Source organism: Kogia breviceps, chromosome 6 (assembly GCF_026419965.1).
Source record: "Kogia breviceps isolate mKogBre1 chromosome 6, mKogBre1 haplotype 1, whole genome shotgun sequence".
In the NCBI taxonomy this organism is placed as follows: domain Eukaryota; kingdom Metazoa; phylum Chordata; class Mammalia; order Artiodactyla; family Physeteridae; genus Kogia; species Kogia breviceps.
Window position 1 is genome coordinate 16,504,882 of NC_081315.1, and position 17,078 is coordinate 16,521,959.

Consider the following 17,078-nt stretch of genomic DNA (forward strand, 5'->3'; position numbering starts at 1 on the left):
TATGATAGCATAAAACACAAGCGTACCTCATTTTATTGCACTTCACTTTATTGCACTTTTCAGATCCTGTGTTTTTTACAAATTCAAGGTTTGTAGCAACCCTGCTTCTCTAGCAAGCCTATCAGCACCATTTTTCTAATAGCATTTGTTCACATAATTCTCACAATATTTCACACTTTTTCATTATTAAAATATATCTGTTATGGTAATATATAATCAGTGATCTTTGATATTACTTTTGTAATTGTTTTGGGGTAGCACAAACTGTGCCCATGTAAGACAGCAAACTTAATTCATAAGTGTTGTGTGTGTCCTGATTGCTTCCCCATCTCTCTCTCTGTCTTTGGGTCTCTCTATTCCCTGAGACACAAAATTGAAATTAGGCCAAGTAGTACCCCTACCATGGGGCACTAGAAATCAAATGCTAGAAATGATTAAACTTAGTGAGGAAGGCATGTCAAAACCTGAGATAGGTCAAAAGCTAGGCCTCTGGCACTAAATATTAGTCAGCCAAGTTGTAAATGCAAAGGAAAAGTTCTTGAAGGAAATTAAAAGTGCTCTTCAAGTGAACACATGAATAATAAGAAAGCAAAAGAGCTTTAATTCTGATATGGAGAAAGCTTTAGTGGTCTGGGTAGAGATCAAACCAGGCACAACATTCCCTTAGGCCAAAGGCTAATCCAGAGCAAGGCCCTAACTCTCTTCAATTTTGTGAAGGTTGAGAGAGGTGAGGAAGCTACAGATGAAAAGTTTGAAGCTAGCAGATGTTGGTTTAAGTAAAGATGCCATCTCCATAACATAAAAGTGCAAGGTGAAGCAGCAAGTGCTGACATAGAAGTTGCAGCAAGTGCTGACATAGAAGCTGCAGCAAGTGCTGACATAGAAGTTGAAGAAAGTTATCCAGAAGATCTAGCTATAATAATTATGAAGGTGGCTACACTAAACAACAGATTTTCACTGTAGACAAAACAGCCCTCTTTTGGAAGAAGATACCATCGAGGACTTTCATGTTGGGATGGCCAAAAGTTTTGTTCGGTTTTTTTCCGTAAGATGGTTCTAGTAGCACTTAGTTGTCTTTAGCTTCATTCAAAACAATCGTTAGATTGTATGTGACAGCTGTCATATCAGCGCGCATTTAAAAAAGACATCAAAATTGGTAAATTTTTCTGTAGCCATTTTAATATTGAAGATGGAAGGAAAAAAGCAACATTTTTGGCATATTATGGTTTATTGTTTCAAGAAAGGTAAAAACGCAACTGAAACGCAAAAAAGTGATTTGTGCAGTGTATGGAAATGGTGCTGCGACTAACTGAACGTGTCAAAAGTGGTTTGTGAAGCTTCGTGCTGGAGATTTCTCACTGGATGATGCTACACAGTCAGGTAGACCAGTTGAAGCTGATAGCAATCAAAAAGAGACATTAATTGAGAACAATCAATGTTATACCACGTGGAAGACAGCTTACATACTCAAAATATCCATATCAAGCGTTGAAAACCATTTGCACCAGCTTGGTTATATTAATCACTTATGATGTTTGGTTTCCACATAAGTTAAGTGAAAAAAACCTTCTTGACCATATTTTCACATGTGATTCTCTACTTAAACGTAATGAAAATGTTCCATTCTTAAAATAAATTGTGACGGGTGATGAAAAGTGGATGCTGTACATTAATATGGAATGGAAGAAATCATGGGGCAAGTGAAATGAACACCACCAACCAAACCAAAGGCCGGTCTTCATCCAAAGAAGGTAATATTGTGTATATGGTGGGATTGGAAGGGAGTCCTCTATTATGAGTGCCTTCCAGAAAACCAAATGATTAATTGCAACAAGTATTGCTCCCAGTTAGACCAATGGAAAGCAGCACTCAACAAAAAGCGTCCAGAATTTGTCAACAGAAAACACATAATCTTCTATCAGGATAACACAAGACCACATGTTTCTTTGATGACCAGGCAAAAACTGTAACAGCTTGGCTGGAAAGTTGATTCATCCGCCGTATTCACCAGACATATCATCTTTGGATTTCCACTTATTTTGGTCTTTACAAACTTATCTTAATGGAAAAAAATTTCAATTCCCTGGAAGACTGTAAAAGGCACCTGGAACAGTTCTTTGCTCAAAAAGATTAAAAGTTTTGGGAAGATAGAATTATGAAGTTGCCTGAAAAATGGCAGAAGGTAGTGGAACAAAAGGGCAGATATGTTGGTCAATAAAGTTCTTGGTGAAAATGAAAAACGTGTCTTTTATTTTTACTTAAAAACTGAAGGCACTTTTTGGCCAACTCAATAGCTAGAGAGGAGAAGTCAATGCCTGGCTTCAAAGCTTCAAGGACAGGCTGACTCTCTTTGTAGGGGCTAATTACCTGGTGACTTTAAGTTGAACCCAATACTCATTTACCATTCCAAAAATCCTAGGGCCTTTAAGAATTATGCTATATCTATTCTGCCTGTGCTCTATAAATGGAAAAACAAAGCCTGGATGATGGCCCATCTGTTAACAACATGGTTTGCTGAATATTTTAAGCCCACTGCTGAGACCTACTGTTCAGAAAAAAAGATTCCTTTCAAAATATTCCTGCACATTGACAATGTACCTAGTCACCCAAGAGCTCTGATGGAGATGTGCGATGAGATTAATGATGTTTTTATGGCTGCTAACACAACATCCATTCTGCAGCCCACGGTTCAAGGAGTCAGTTTGACTTTCAAGTCTTATTATTTAATAAATATATTTTGGGAGTTTTCTGGCAGTCCAGTGGATAGGACTCTATGCTTCCACTGCAGAGGGGCCCAAGTTTGACCCCCGGTCTCCTGGTTAGGGAACTAAGATCCTGCAAGGCACGTGGTGCAGTCAAAATATAAATACATACTTCAAAAGGCTTTAGCTGCCATAGAGAGTGATTCCTCTGACAGATGTGGGCAAGCTCAATTAAAAGCCTTCTGGAAAGTGTTCATCATTCTAGATACCATTAAGAATATTTGTAAAAAAAAAACAATAAGAATATTTGTAATTCATGGGAAGAGGTGAAAATACCAACCTTAACAGGAGTTTGGAAGAAAGTGAATGACTGAGGGATTCAAGACTCAGTGAAGAAAGAAACTGCAGATGTGGAAAAAGTAAGAGGACTAAAATTAGAAATGGATTCTGAAGATGACTGAATTGTTGCAGTCTCATGGTAAACCTTTAATGGATGAGGAGTTGCTTCTTATGGTTAAGCAAAGAAAGTGGTTTCTTGAGACGGAATCTACTCCTGGTGAAGATGTTATGAAGACTGTTGAAATTTTGATAAGAAAATATTTAGAATATTACATAAAATTAGTTGACAAAGCAGCATCAGGGTTTGAGAGGAATGACTCCAATTTTGAAAGAAGTTCTATGGTGGGTAAAATGCAACCAAACAGCATGCATGCTATAGAAAAACCATTTATGAAAGGAAGAGTCAATTAATGCAACAAATTTCATTGTTGTCTTATTTGAAGAAATTGCCATGGCCACATAGCTCTTCAGCAACCACCACCCTGATCAGTCAGCAGGCAACATCAAGTTAAGACACTATACCAACTACCAACAAAAAGAGTATGACTTGCTGAAGGCTCAAAAGATGTTTAGCATCTTTTAGCAATAAAGTATTTTTAAATTAAGGTATGTGCATTTTTTTAGACATAACGTTATTGCACATTTAATAGACTACAGTACCGTGTAAACATAACTTTTATATGCACTGGGAAACCAAAAAACTTCTGTGACTCTCGTTATTGGAATATGTGCTTTATTGTGGTGGTCTGGAATCAAACCTGAAATATCTCCAAGATACGCCTGCACGGACCTCTGTGTATGTAATAATTAAATGAAAATAAGAAGTAATTTCCAAAACAAGAAAACAGTACCCCCTCAAAATATATCTACATAGTGAAAAAAGATATCCAACTCTTTTATTCCTACATATTCATTCACATGTTCAGTGAAGAGGTGATGACTGAACTGCATTGGGGATATGAATAAGATTTAAAGAAGCAGAAAGGTGGTTTAACAGCATTCTGGGCACTAAACATGACAGAAGTCAAGGCACAAATTTACATGGAAAAAGTTTTATGTAGCAAACAGATTGGTTAAATGGAACAGGGCCTAAATCCTAAATAAAGATTTTGTACTAGAGGCCATAAGTTTCAAATTGTATTCTAAAATGTACCAGAAATTCTAAAAAACTGCCCAGGGGACAATTTGTAGGTAAAGCCCGAATACAAGAGGCTTTAAATATTTTCAGCCCAAACAACTACAGATTTACCGTTTTATTTGTTTGGGTCCCATACAAGATTTTATTTAACTGAAATTGTTTAGTAAATTTTTTTTAAAAAGGCTTTTGAAAACCACTTCCATAGTCTAGCTCTTGAAGGTTTTTGACTAAAGGAGATTCATGAAGAAAGAGACAGTTTAAGAAATAAACTCTGGCAGTAGTTCATAGGATGAAATGACTAGAAGATGGGCTGTTTCAGGGTCACTAACAAGGAGTTCACTAACATGGATAATGGAATGGAAGAACAACTCAGAATATTTTCTAAGAAATGCAATAAACATTTAGTATGTACAGTGATTAGAAGAAGATAAAAATGAAAAGTGGTTATGAAAAAGGTAATACTATGATGGAAATAAACACAGAAAGAAGGAGGAGAGGAATATCTTGTGCTTGATTTCGAACAAATTATGTGTGAAAAGATGCAGGATATCCAAATAGAAGTGTCTAGAGGACAACTGTAGATATATAACTGAAGCTCATGAGGAAGCTTGCCTGGAGAAAAAAGAATGGAGTTATTCATGCAGAGGCAATAGTTGAGGTTTTTCTAAGTGAAAGATAACAGAGAGAGAAAAACTAAATAACTAAGGACTGGACCTTGGGGGACTGCACATAGAGAGGGAGGAGAAGAGTCAAAGAAGGAAACATTCTAGTTAATAAATCTAGCTACTACGACATTATAGACAGTAAATAGGGAGAGGTTATTTCTTTCTCCATTTGCATGTTAACCAATACTTATTTTGAGTGTCTATCACATGCCATGCCTCGCATATGAACAGTGTTAGAGGTCTACTATATCAAATATTTCAAGAGGAGACTTACAGGGAGGTCACTGTAGAGTATATAGGATGTAAATCTAGAAGAGTGGTGATGAATGAAACTAAATTAGAGGGCATTTAAAAGACACTGTGGGAGAAGAAATAAAAACTTGGAGCATAGAATATTGAAAATGAACATAAACAGTGAAATACCAGAGTAGATATAAAGATATTAATAGAGGGGAGACCTTCAAGATGGTGGAAGAGTAAGACGTGGAGATCACTTTCCTCCCTACAAATACATCAAAAATATATCTATATGTGGAGCAACTCTTACAGAACACCTACTGAATGCTGGCAGAAGACCTCAGACAGCCCAAAAGGCAAGGAACTCCCCACGTAACTGGGTAGGGGAAAAGTAAGAAAACAGAGACAAAAGAATAGGGATAGGGCCTGCACCTCTGGGAGAGAGCTGTGAAGATGGAAAGGTCTCCACATACTAGGAAGCCCCTTCACTGATGGAGACAGTGGGTGGGGTGGGGGGGAAGCTTCAGAGCCATGGAGGAGAGCACAGCAACAGGGGTGCAGAGGGTAAAGCGGAGAGATTCCCACACAGAGGATTGGTGCCGACCAGCACTCACCAGCCTGAGAGGCTTGTCTGCACACCTGCCAGGGCAGGTGTGGGCTGGGAGCTGAGGCTGGGGCTTCAGAGGTCGGATCCCAGGGAGAGGACTGGGGTTGGCTGTGTGCACACAGCCTGAAGGGGGCTACTGCGCCATAGCTAGCTGGGAAAGAGTCCAGGAAAAAGTCTGGACCTGACTAAGAGGCAAGAGACCATTGTTTCAGGGTGCGCAAAGAGAGGGGATTCAGAGCACCACCTAAACGAGCTCCAGAGACGGGCACGAGCCACGGCTATCAGCGCGGACCCCAGAGACGGGCATGAAACGCTAAGGCTCCTGCTGCAGCCACCAAGAAGACTGTGTGCGAGCACAGGTCTCTACCCACAACTCCCCTCCCAGGAGCCTGTGCAGCCCACCACTGCCAGGGACCCATGATCCAGGGAAACTTCCCCGGGAGAACACACGGTACACTTCAGGCTGGTGCAACGTCACGCTGGCCTCTGTCGCTGCAGGCTTGCCCTGCATTCCATTCCCCTCCCTCCCCCGGCCTGAGTGAGCCAGAACCCCTGATCAGCTGCTACTTTAACCCTGTCCTGTTTGGGCAGTAACAGACGCCCTCAGGTGACCTACACACAGAGACGGGCCAATCCAAAGCTGAACCCCAGAAGCTGTGCGAACAAAGAAAAGAAAGGGAAATTTCTCCCAGCAACCTAAGGAGCAGCAGATTAAATCTCCACAATGAACTTGATGTACCCTGCATCTCTGGAATACCTGAATAGACAAAAAATCATCCCAAATTGAGAGGGTGGACTTTGGGAGCAATGATATATATATATTTTTTCCCTTTTCCCTTTTGGTCAGTGTGCATATGTATCTTTCTGTTTGTGATTTTGTCTGTATAGCTTTGCTTTGACCATTTATCCTATGGTTCTCTCTGTCCATTTTGTTGTTGTTGTTGTTCTTTATTTTTCAATATAGTTCCTAGCACTTATTATCAATGGTGGATTTGTTTCTTGGTTGCTCTCTTCTTTACTTCTTACTTTCTTTGCTTTTATTACTTTTTAATTTTTGTTATTTTAAACAGTTATATTTAATTTTTTATTTTCATAACTTTATTTTTTTTCCTTTTTTCCCTTTTTCTCCCTTTTATCCTGACCCGTGTGGATAACAGGGTCTTGGTGCTCCAGCCAGGTGTCAGGATTGTTCCTCTAAGGTGGGAGAGCCGAGTTCAGGACATTGGTCCACCAGAGACCTCCCAGGCCCACGTATTACCAAATGGCAAAAATCTCCCAGAGACCTCCATCTCAATGCCAACACACAGCTCCACTCAGTGACCAGCAAGCTACAGTGCTGGAGAGCCTCTGCCAAACAACTAGCAAGACAGGAACAAAACCCACCCACTAGCAGAAAGGCTGCCTAAAATCATAATAAAATCACAGACACTGCAAATCATGCCACCAGACATGGTACTGCCCACCAGAAAGACAAGATCCAGCCTGATGCACCAGAACACAGGCACCAGTCCCCTCCACCAGAAAGCATACACAACCCATTGAACCAACCATAGCCACTGGGGGAAGACACCAAAAACAACGGGAAATACGAACATGCAGTCTGCGAAAAGGAGACCCCAAACACAGTAAGTTAAGCAAAATGAGAAGACAGACAAACACACAGTAGACAAAGGAGCAAGGTAAAAACCTACCAGACCAAACAAATGAAGAGAAAGTAGGCAGTCTACCTGAAAAAGGATTCAGAGCAATGATAGTAAAGATGATACAAAATCTTGAAAACAGAATAAAGAAAATACAAGAAATGTTTAACAAGGACCTAGAAGAACTAAAAAGCAAACAAACAATGATGAAAAACACAATAAATGAAATTCAAAATTCTCCAGAAGGGGGCTTCCCTGGTGGCGCAGTGGTTGAGAGTCCACCTGCCAATGCAGGAGACACAGGTTCGTGTCCCGGTCTGGGAAGATAGCACATGCCACAGAGCGGCTGGGCCCATGAACCATGGCCGCTGAGCCTGTGCATCCGGAGCCTGTGCTCCACAACAGGAGAGGCCACAGCAGTGAGAGGCCCACGTACCACCAAAAAAAAAAAAAAAAAAAAAAAAAATCCTCCAGAAGGAAGCAATAGCAGAATAACTGAGGTAGAAGAACGGATAACTAACCAGGAGTATAAAATAGTGGAAATAACTACTGCACAGCAGAAAGAAGAATAAAAGAATTGAGGAGAGTCTCAGAGACCTCGGGAATAACATTAAATGCACCAACATTCGAATTATAGGGGTCCCAGAAGAAGACAAGAAAAAGAAAGGGACTGAGAAAATATTTGAAGAGATTATACTGAAAACGTCCCTAATGTGGGAAAGTAAATAGTCAATGAAGTCCAGGAAGCACAGAGAGTCCCATACAGGATAAATCCAAGGAGAAACACGCCAAGACACATATTAATCAAACTATCAAGACTTAAATAGAAAGAAAAAAATATTAAAAGCAGCAAGGGAAAAATAACACACAAGGGAATCCCCATAAGGTTAACAGCTGATCTTTCAGCAGAAACTCAGCAAGCCAGAAGGGAGTGGCAGACACATTTAAAGTGATAAAAGGGAAAAACTTACAACCAAAATTACTCTACCCAGTAAGGATCTCATTCAGATTCGAAGGACAAATTAAAACCGTTACAGACAAGCAAAAGTTAAGACATTTCAGCACCACCAAACCATCTTTACAACAAATGCTAAAGGAACTTCTCTAGGCAGGAAACACAAGAGAAGGAAAAAACCTAAAATAAGAAAATCAAAACAATTAAGAAAATGGTAGTAGGAACATACATATCGATAATTACCTTAAATGTAAATGGATTAAATGCTCCAACCAAAAGACACAGGCTGGCTGAATGGATTCAAAAACAAGACCCATATATATGATGTCTACAAGAGACCCATTTCTGACCTAGAGACACATACAGACTGAAAGGGAGGGGATGGAAGAAGATATACCATGCAAATGGAAATAAAAAGAAAGCTGGGGGAGCAATTCTCACATGAGACAAAATAGACTTTAAAACAAAGACCATTACAAGAGAGAAAAAAGAACACTGCATAATGATCAAGAGATCAATCAAAGAAAAATATATAACAATTGTAAATATTTATGCACCCAACATAGGAACACCTCAATACATAAGGCAAATGCTAACAACCATAAAAAGGGAAATCGACAGTAACACAATCATAGTAGGGGACTTTAACACCCCAATTTCACCAATGACAAATCATCCAAAAGGAAAATAATTAAGGAAACACAAGCTTTAAATGATACATTACACAAGATGGACTTAATTTATATTTACAGGACATTCCATCCCAAAACAAGTGAATACACTTTCTTCTCAAGTGTTCATGAAAGACTCTCCAGGATAGATCATATCTTGGGTCACAAATCAAGCCCTGGTTAATTTAAGAAAATTGAAATCATATCAAGTATGTTTTCTGATCACAACGCTATGAGACTACATATCAATCACAGGAAAAAATATGTAAAAAACAGAAAGACATGGAGACAAAACAATACACTATTTAATAACCAAGAGATCACAGAACAAATCAAAGAGGAAATCAAAAAATACCTAGAAACAAATGACAATGAAAATGCAATGGCCCAGTATGTATGTGATGCAGCAAAAGTAGTAATGAGAGGGAAGTTTATAGCAATACAATCTTACCTCAAGAAACAAGAAACATCTCAAATAAACAGTCTAACTTTACACCTAAAGCAATTAGGGAAAGAAGAAGAAGAACAACAAAACCCTCAAGTTAGCAGAAGGGAAGAAATCATAAGGACCAGATCAGAAATAAATGAAAAAGAAATGAAGGAAAAGATAGAAAGGATATATAAAACTAAAACCTGGTTCCTTGAAAATATAAACAAAATTGATAAACCATTAGCCAGACTCATCAAGAATAAAAGGGAGAAGACTCAAATCAACAGAATTAGAAATGAAAAAGGAGAAGTAAAAACTGACAATGCAGAAATACAAAGGATCATGAGAGATTACTACAAGCAACCGTATGCCAATAAAATGGACAAACTGGAAGAAATGCACAAATTCTTAGAAAAGCACAACCTTCCAAGACTGAACAAGGAAAAAATAGAAAATATAAACAGACCAATCACAAGCACTGAAACTGAGACTGTGATTAAAAATCTTCCAAAAAACAAAAGTCTAGCACCAGATAGCTTCACAGGCAAATTCTGTCAAACATTAGGGAAGAGCTAACACCTATCCTTCTCAAACTCTTCCTAAACACAGCAGAGGGAGGAACACTCCCAAACTCATTCTACGAGGCCACCATCACTCGGATACCCAAAGCAGACAAAGATGTCACAAAAAAAGAAAACTACAGCCCAATATCAATGAGGAAAATGGATGCAAAAATCCTCAACAAAATACTAGCAAAAAGAATCCAACAGCACATTAAAATGATCATACACCACGATCAAGTGGGGTTTATCCTAGGATTGCAAGGATTCTTCAGTATACACAAATCAATCAATGTGATACACCATATTAACAAAATGAAGGAGAAAAACCATATGATCATCTCAATAGAGGCAGAAAAAGCTTTCGACAAAATTCAACACCTGTTTATGATAAAAACCCTCCAGAAAGTAGGCATAGACGGAACTTACCTCAACATACTTACCATATATGAGAAACCCAAGCCAACATCATTCTCAATCGTGAACAACTGAAAGCATTTCCACTAAGATCAGGAACAAGACAAGGTTGCCCATTCTCTCCACTATTATTTAACATTGTTTTGAAAGTTTTAGACAGCAATCAGAGAAGAAAAAGAAATAAAAAGAATCCAAATTGGATAAGAAGAAGTAAAACTGTCACTGTTTGCAAATGACATGATACTATACATAGAGAATCCTTATGAAGCTAGCAGAAAACTACTAGATCTAATCAATGAATTTGGTAAAGTAGCAGGACACAAAATTAAGGCACAGAAATCTCTTGCATTCCTATACACTAATGATGAAAAATCTGAAAGAGAAATTAAGGAAACACTCCCATTTACCACTGCAACAAAGAGGATAAAATACCTAGGAATAAACCTACCTAAGGAGAAAAAGACCTGTATGCAGGAAACTATAAGACACTGATGAAAGAAATTAAAGATGATACAAACAGATGGAGAGATATAACATGTTCTTGGATTGGAGGAATCAACATTGTGAAAATGACTATACTACCAAAGCAATCTACAGATTCAATGCAATCCTTGTCAAACTACCAATGGCATTTTTCACAGAACTAGAACAAAAAATTTCACAATTTGTATGGAAACACAAAAGACCCTGAATAGCCTAAGCAATCTTGAGAAAGAAAAATGGAGCTGCAGGAATCAGGCTCCCTGACTTCAGACTATACAACAAAGCTATAGTAATCAAGATAGTATGGTACTACCATAAAAACAGAAATAGAGATCAATGGAAAAGGATAGAAAGCCCAGAGATAAACCCATGCACATATGATCACCTTATTTTTGATAAAGGAGGCAAGAATATACAATGGAGAAAAGACAGTCTCTTCAATAAGTGGTGCTGAGAAAACTGGACAGCTACATGTAAAAGAATGAAATTAGAACACTCCCTAACACCATACAGAAAAATAAACTCAAAATAGATTAAAGACCTAAATGTAAGGCCAGACACTATAAAACTTAGAGGAAAAACATAGGCAGAATTCTCCATGACATAAATCACAGCAAGATCCTTTTTGACTCACCTTGTAGAGAAATAGAAGTAAAAACAAAAATAAACAACTGGGACCTAATGAAACTTAAAAGCTTTTGCACAGCAAAGGAAACCTTAAACAAGACGAAAAGACAACCTTGAGAATGGGAGAAAATATTTGCAAATGAAGCAACTCACAAAGAATTATTCTCCAAGATTTACAAGCAGATCATGAAGTGCAATATCAAAAAAACAAACAACCCAATCCACAAATGGGCAGAAGATCTAAATAGACATTTCTCCAAAGAAGATATACAGATTGTCAACAAACACATGAAAGGATGCTCAACATCACTAATCATTAGAGAAATGCAAATGAAAACTACAATGACGGGGATTCCCTGGTGGCGCAGTGGTTGAGAGTCCACCTGCCGATGCAGGGGACATGGGTTCATGCCCTGGTCCGGGAAGATCCCACATGCCGCGGATCAGCTGGGCCTGTGAGCCATGGCCACTGAGCCTGCGCATCCGGAGCCTGTGCTCCGCAACAGGAGAGGCCACAACAGTGAGAGGCCCGCATACCGCAAAAAAAAAAAAAAAAAAAAAAAAAAAACCTACAATGAGGTATCACCTCACACTAGTCAGAATGGCCATCATTTAAAAATCTACTAACAATAAATGTTGGGGAGGGTTTGGCAAAAAGGGAACCCTCTTGCACTGTTGGTGGGAATGTAAATTGATACAGCCATTATGGAGAACAGTATGGAGGTTCCTTAAAAAACTACAAATAGAGCTACCATATGACCCAGCAATCCCACTACTGGGCATATACCCTGAGAAAACCATAATTCAAAGAGTCATGGACCACAATGTTCATCACAGCTCTATTTACAATGGCCAGGACATGGAAGCAACCTAAGGATCCATTGACAGATGAATGAATAAAGATGATGTGGCACATATATACAATGGAATATTACTCAGCCATAAAAAGAAACGAAATTGCATTATTTGTAGTGAGGTGGATGGACCTAGAATCTGTCTTACAGAGTGAAGTAAGTCAGAAAGAGAAAAACAAATTCCATATGCTAACACATATATATGGAATCTAGGGGAAAAAAATGGTCATGAGGAACCTAGGGTCAGGACGGGAATAAAGATGCAGACCTACTAGTGAACGGAGTTGAGGACATGGGGCGGGGGAAGGGTAAGATGGGACAAAGTGAGAGAGTAGCATGGACATATATACACTACCAAATGTAAAGTCAATAGCTAGTGGGAATCGGCTGCATAGCACAGGGAGATCAACTTGGTGCTTTGTGACCACCTAGAGGGGTGGGATAGGGAGGGTGGGAGGGAGATTGATGTAAGAGGAAAGAGATATGGGGATATATGTATACGTATAGCTGATTCACTTTGTTATAAAGCAGAAACTAACACACTACTGTAAAGCAATTATACTCCAATAAAGATGTTTAAAAAAAAAGATATTAATAGGATACAAAATTAAAAGCCTCTGTCTCACTAGTAGACAGGCAATTCAAAACCACTTACTTTGAAGAACAGATTCTTGTTGATATTTTAAAATCTAAAATATTTTAGAATTGATGGGTTCATATGAAACACTGTTAATGCTTTAGCTTTATTTACATAGGACATTTCAAAATTTTAAATAAAACTTAACTTTTGGCTCTAGATCAATATTTCTAATATCCTCAATTAATAGGATAGATGTCCAAATTTATAAAGCCTTTTTGGAATGCTGCTATGGACTGAATGTTTGTGTCCCTCCACAATTCATATGCTGAAACCCTAATCCCCTGTGTGATGGTATTTGGAGATGGGGCCTTTGAGAGGCAGTTGGGTCATAAGGGTGGAGCCCTCACGATGGGTTTAGTGTCATTATGAGGAGCGTATTCTCTCTCTCTCTCCCTCTCTCCCTCCTGTGTGAAAACACAGCAAGATGTCTATCTGCAAACCAGGAACAGGGCCTTCACTAGGAATAGAATTGGCCAGCACCTTGGGCACCTTGATCTTGAACTTCTCAGATTCCAAAAGCGTGAGAAATAAATTTCTATTGTTTAACCATACAGTCTATTGTACTTTTGTTATAGCAGCCCACATTGACTAAGACAGAAGCTAATGTGTTTTGATCTACCAAGTGACAAATGAAGTGTTATAGCAAATGCCATCTTACTATAAAAACAGCATGCCTGACTTTGAAATAATATAATTTATATTTATAGTACAGAGAAATAATGTACATATATAAACATAGTATCTTAACAGAGAGTCTTATATACACAAACTGTACCATGCATGGGAGAATGTACCAGTTGCTGTAGCTTCCAGAGAAAATGGCACAAAACACCATCAGGAAATGAGTATATAATTCCAGTCAGTTAATTGAAAATTGCAACTTTAGCCATAAAGATTTATAAAGGTTAATGCAATAGGTAAGGTTATTATCCAAACACTACTGTAACTAAGTTTCATTTTCAGTTATATAGTCTATCCCCTACTTTTACCAAAATGCTAAAGCAACTGATAAATATTTGCATTCATGGTTATAACTCATTAAAAAAAAAAGAAAATATTCAAAAGTAGTTGTAGTAGATTTCCTTTTATTGGAATTCCTTTGAGGAGTATTAAGTGAAGCAAAACTTTTCTTAATACACATCTTGCTGCATTTTAGCACTTAGTCTGCTTTAAGCTACAGAGCTTTAAAAAAATAAATTTACTGCACTTAATCTTAAAATATATTTACAATTACATATGCTACTACTTATATGATACAGGTCAAAGATTTACACTGCTTCACCAGCTCTGATTCACAACTGGATTATGCAGAAACTATCTTCTATTTGTTTACCAAAATGCCACATTTTAATCACAGGTCACGGAAGAAGAAAACTCATTCCAAATCAAACACCTATGAAAAGTCTGCCTGAATCATGACTACTATATAATGGGAAATTCAAGAGCAGGTGATTCTTATAATTACATATTTTCCAGCCCTATGCCAACTCACTCTCTCTGAAATGTCAACCAATGCTACAGGGCAAAAATGGGGTAGAAGAGGAAAAATGAGTAATTTAAAATAAAAATCATTTTGGTGCATTAGAGCCAACTCAGAAATAACTACCACTTCTATGAATAAAGTTGCAAAACCTCATATTAAAAAAATGGCTGTCTTCATAATGAGCCAAAATTTATAAATCATGTGGTCAATTTTGTTTATGAATACTGAGTCCTTTTTTCATCTGAAGGTGACAGAAAATTACTGGAAAATAAATATCCCATATGTGAGCATATCTTTAGAAATTAAAAAAGCATCTAGAAAATCGTTCATTAAAATGGACTGCATGGCTTTAAAATGTCATTTAGAGAGTTTAGATTTTTATGGAACACATTGTCTCACAGATTTTATTCTTCAGCTCTACAAACGAAATAATAGGAAAGACAAAAGATTAGTACACAAGGAAGTATTATTATCAATGTCAAAACCACATTTAGGTTTAATGCTCCTCTCCTGCTTCTAACACTAGATTTGATTAAATGGCACTTCAGATTATGACCACAGAACTGCACAGTCTATTAAATTCAGCTTATAGGTGATGAGAAAAGAGTCCCGATAATGTGTAAACTTTGAACCAAAATGTCCATGTATGTTTTACCATATCGTTGACTTCTCTTACTAAAAACAAAATAGGTATTACATATTTTAAGAAATAAAATCTTAAGTACTTAAGGATGATACCTTAAAGTTACTATAGAGTATCTAGGAATTATTGCCAACACAGTCCCTATCCCTATGGAATGGACTATTTACAATGCACTTCAACCTAAGTAGACTGAGAACTGCATCTACTGGAGTCTACCTAAATTATCCATCTGTTAAAATGTGTGTTCCTAGCATTGATTAAGCAGTAGGGCTGCACTCTTATGACACATAAACACAAAATCACAGATTTGACTTGACCAAATATATCTTCAAACGGCAGTGTTCTGTTTATCTGTGTACCACCAAGTACATACTTAACAAAATGTGTATCCAAAACCTTCTTAGATGAAGTCTTTGAACTGCTGACAATTTTGCTCTCTGATAAGTACATTGTACAAATTTGAATGACTTTCACCAGTCTTGCAAATGTAGGTATAACATACTTTCTGTATGAATTATAGGAACCAAATGGAAGGAAGAATGATCACTTTCACCTAACACCATTTTGAGTAGGTAGTATATATATATATATATGTAACACATGATTTTTAGTGATGAATGAACAAACTTATCAAGTAATCAATAAAATATGATATTATCTTTAAGGTAAATAAAATACCTCACGACTGGCCTGACATATTAGTAGCAAATTTTCCTTTCATAACTGAATTTGGGCTTTATATTCTACTGTTCATTTTTAAAGGTTTGGATTCAGAATGTCAAGAACATTATCTAAGCAAAAAGTTGAAGAGTCTCAGCATATATTCTAAGTCCTCTTACATCATCATCATTATGTTAACACTCAGGGCTGAAATAGTAAGGTATTCCCTCTTAAAACTGGAACTTATCTCTGTGAATACTGTATGTAAAGATCAGGATAATGCTATGTGTCTTTGTAAAACATGTCATGTCATAGATCAAGTTATAAAGTGTTCTTTAAATATAAATACCAACCTTATTTTTAAAATAATTAAAACATTTGATTAGTACTAATCAAACTGAATTATTTAAGAAATCTATAGTAAATGAACTATGATTTAAAGCAAAACTTTTTAAGTGGCTAATTTTTACCATTTTAATTGTGACTATTGCCATTTTTTTAACTTGCTAAAAATTGTTAAGCCCCTAGGTGCATTTGGATTTGAATTTTTCTTTGAATATGTTTGCTACAATTTATTCAATACTACAATAAAGCTAGATTGAGTTTAGAATTTTCTGAAAGAAGAGCCTACATCATTTATTTAATGACAGGTCAATTAAAAATGATTAACATTTTTATTTGCAACTTAATTGAACACATTCTGCATCTTAAAAAATATATTTTATAGATTAAATGAATGAAAGAATGGGGTTTTCATGCTTTCATACACAAATGTTTTATTTATATTAATTAGAGGTCAAACAAAAACTCTTAGGTTAACCACTGAATATCTCAGAAAGCTTCTTGCTCATTTTCAGTAAATTTAAATCTATACATAGATATAAATCTAAATAAGATTTGTTTTCTTCACCTTAACAGTGTTCTCTGTTCATTCTGTTCTTGTGGTCATATAATGTAGATATTTTCCAACCCTGTTGCCATACCTTCATGAAATAATAGGATTCTTCCCTTGCAAGCCTTCTCATCAACTACCACTAATTAATTTAACCATGACAAATAACAGTGGGATTTTTTTATATTAATAATGTTTATTTCCAAATAGTTGATGGTTTCCTCATCTGTCTTCAATACCCATGACCCACAGGGCCTGTTCACAAGCCCTTCCATAGCTTTGGACATGTTTCTCCACTGGCCTCTGGCTGAATTTGTTCTATGGCTTGAAATATCAAGACTAAAAAACAAAGAGGATCATATTTAGCACCACACATTTTGAACTAATCTTTCTCAAAGTGTAGTTCATGGACCATAGGCATCAGAATCACCCAGA

The 17,078-nt window shown here is 37.1% G+C and overlaps 1 protein-coding gene across 9 annotated transcripts in view; it reads right to left on the reverse strand.

The window, feature by feature from the left end:
• The window catches only part of STPG2 (sperm tail PG-rich repeat containing 2), a 574,187-nt gene that overhangs the window by 262,998 nt on the left and 294,111 nt on the right, over window positions 1-17,078 (reverse strand). The window lies entirely within an intron of this gene.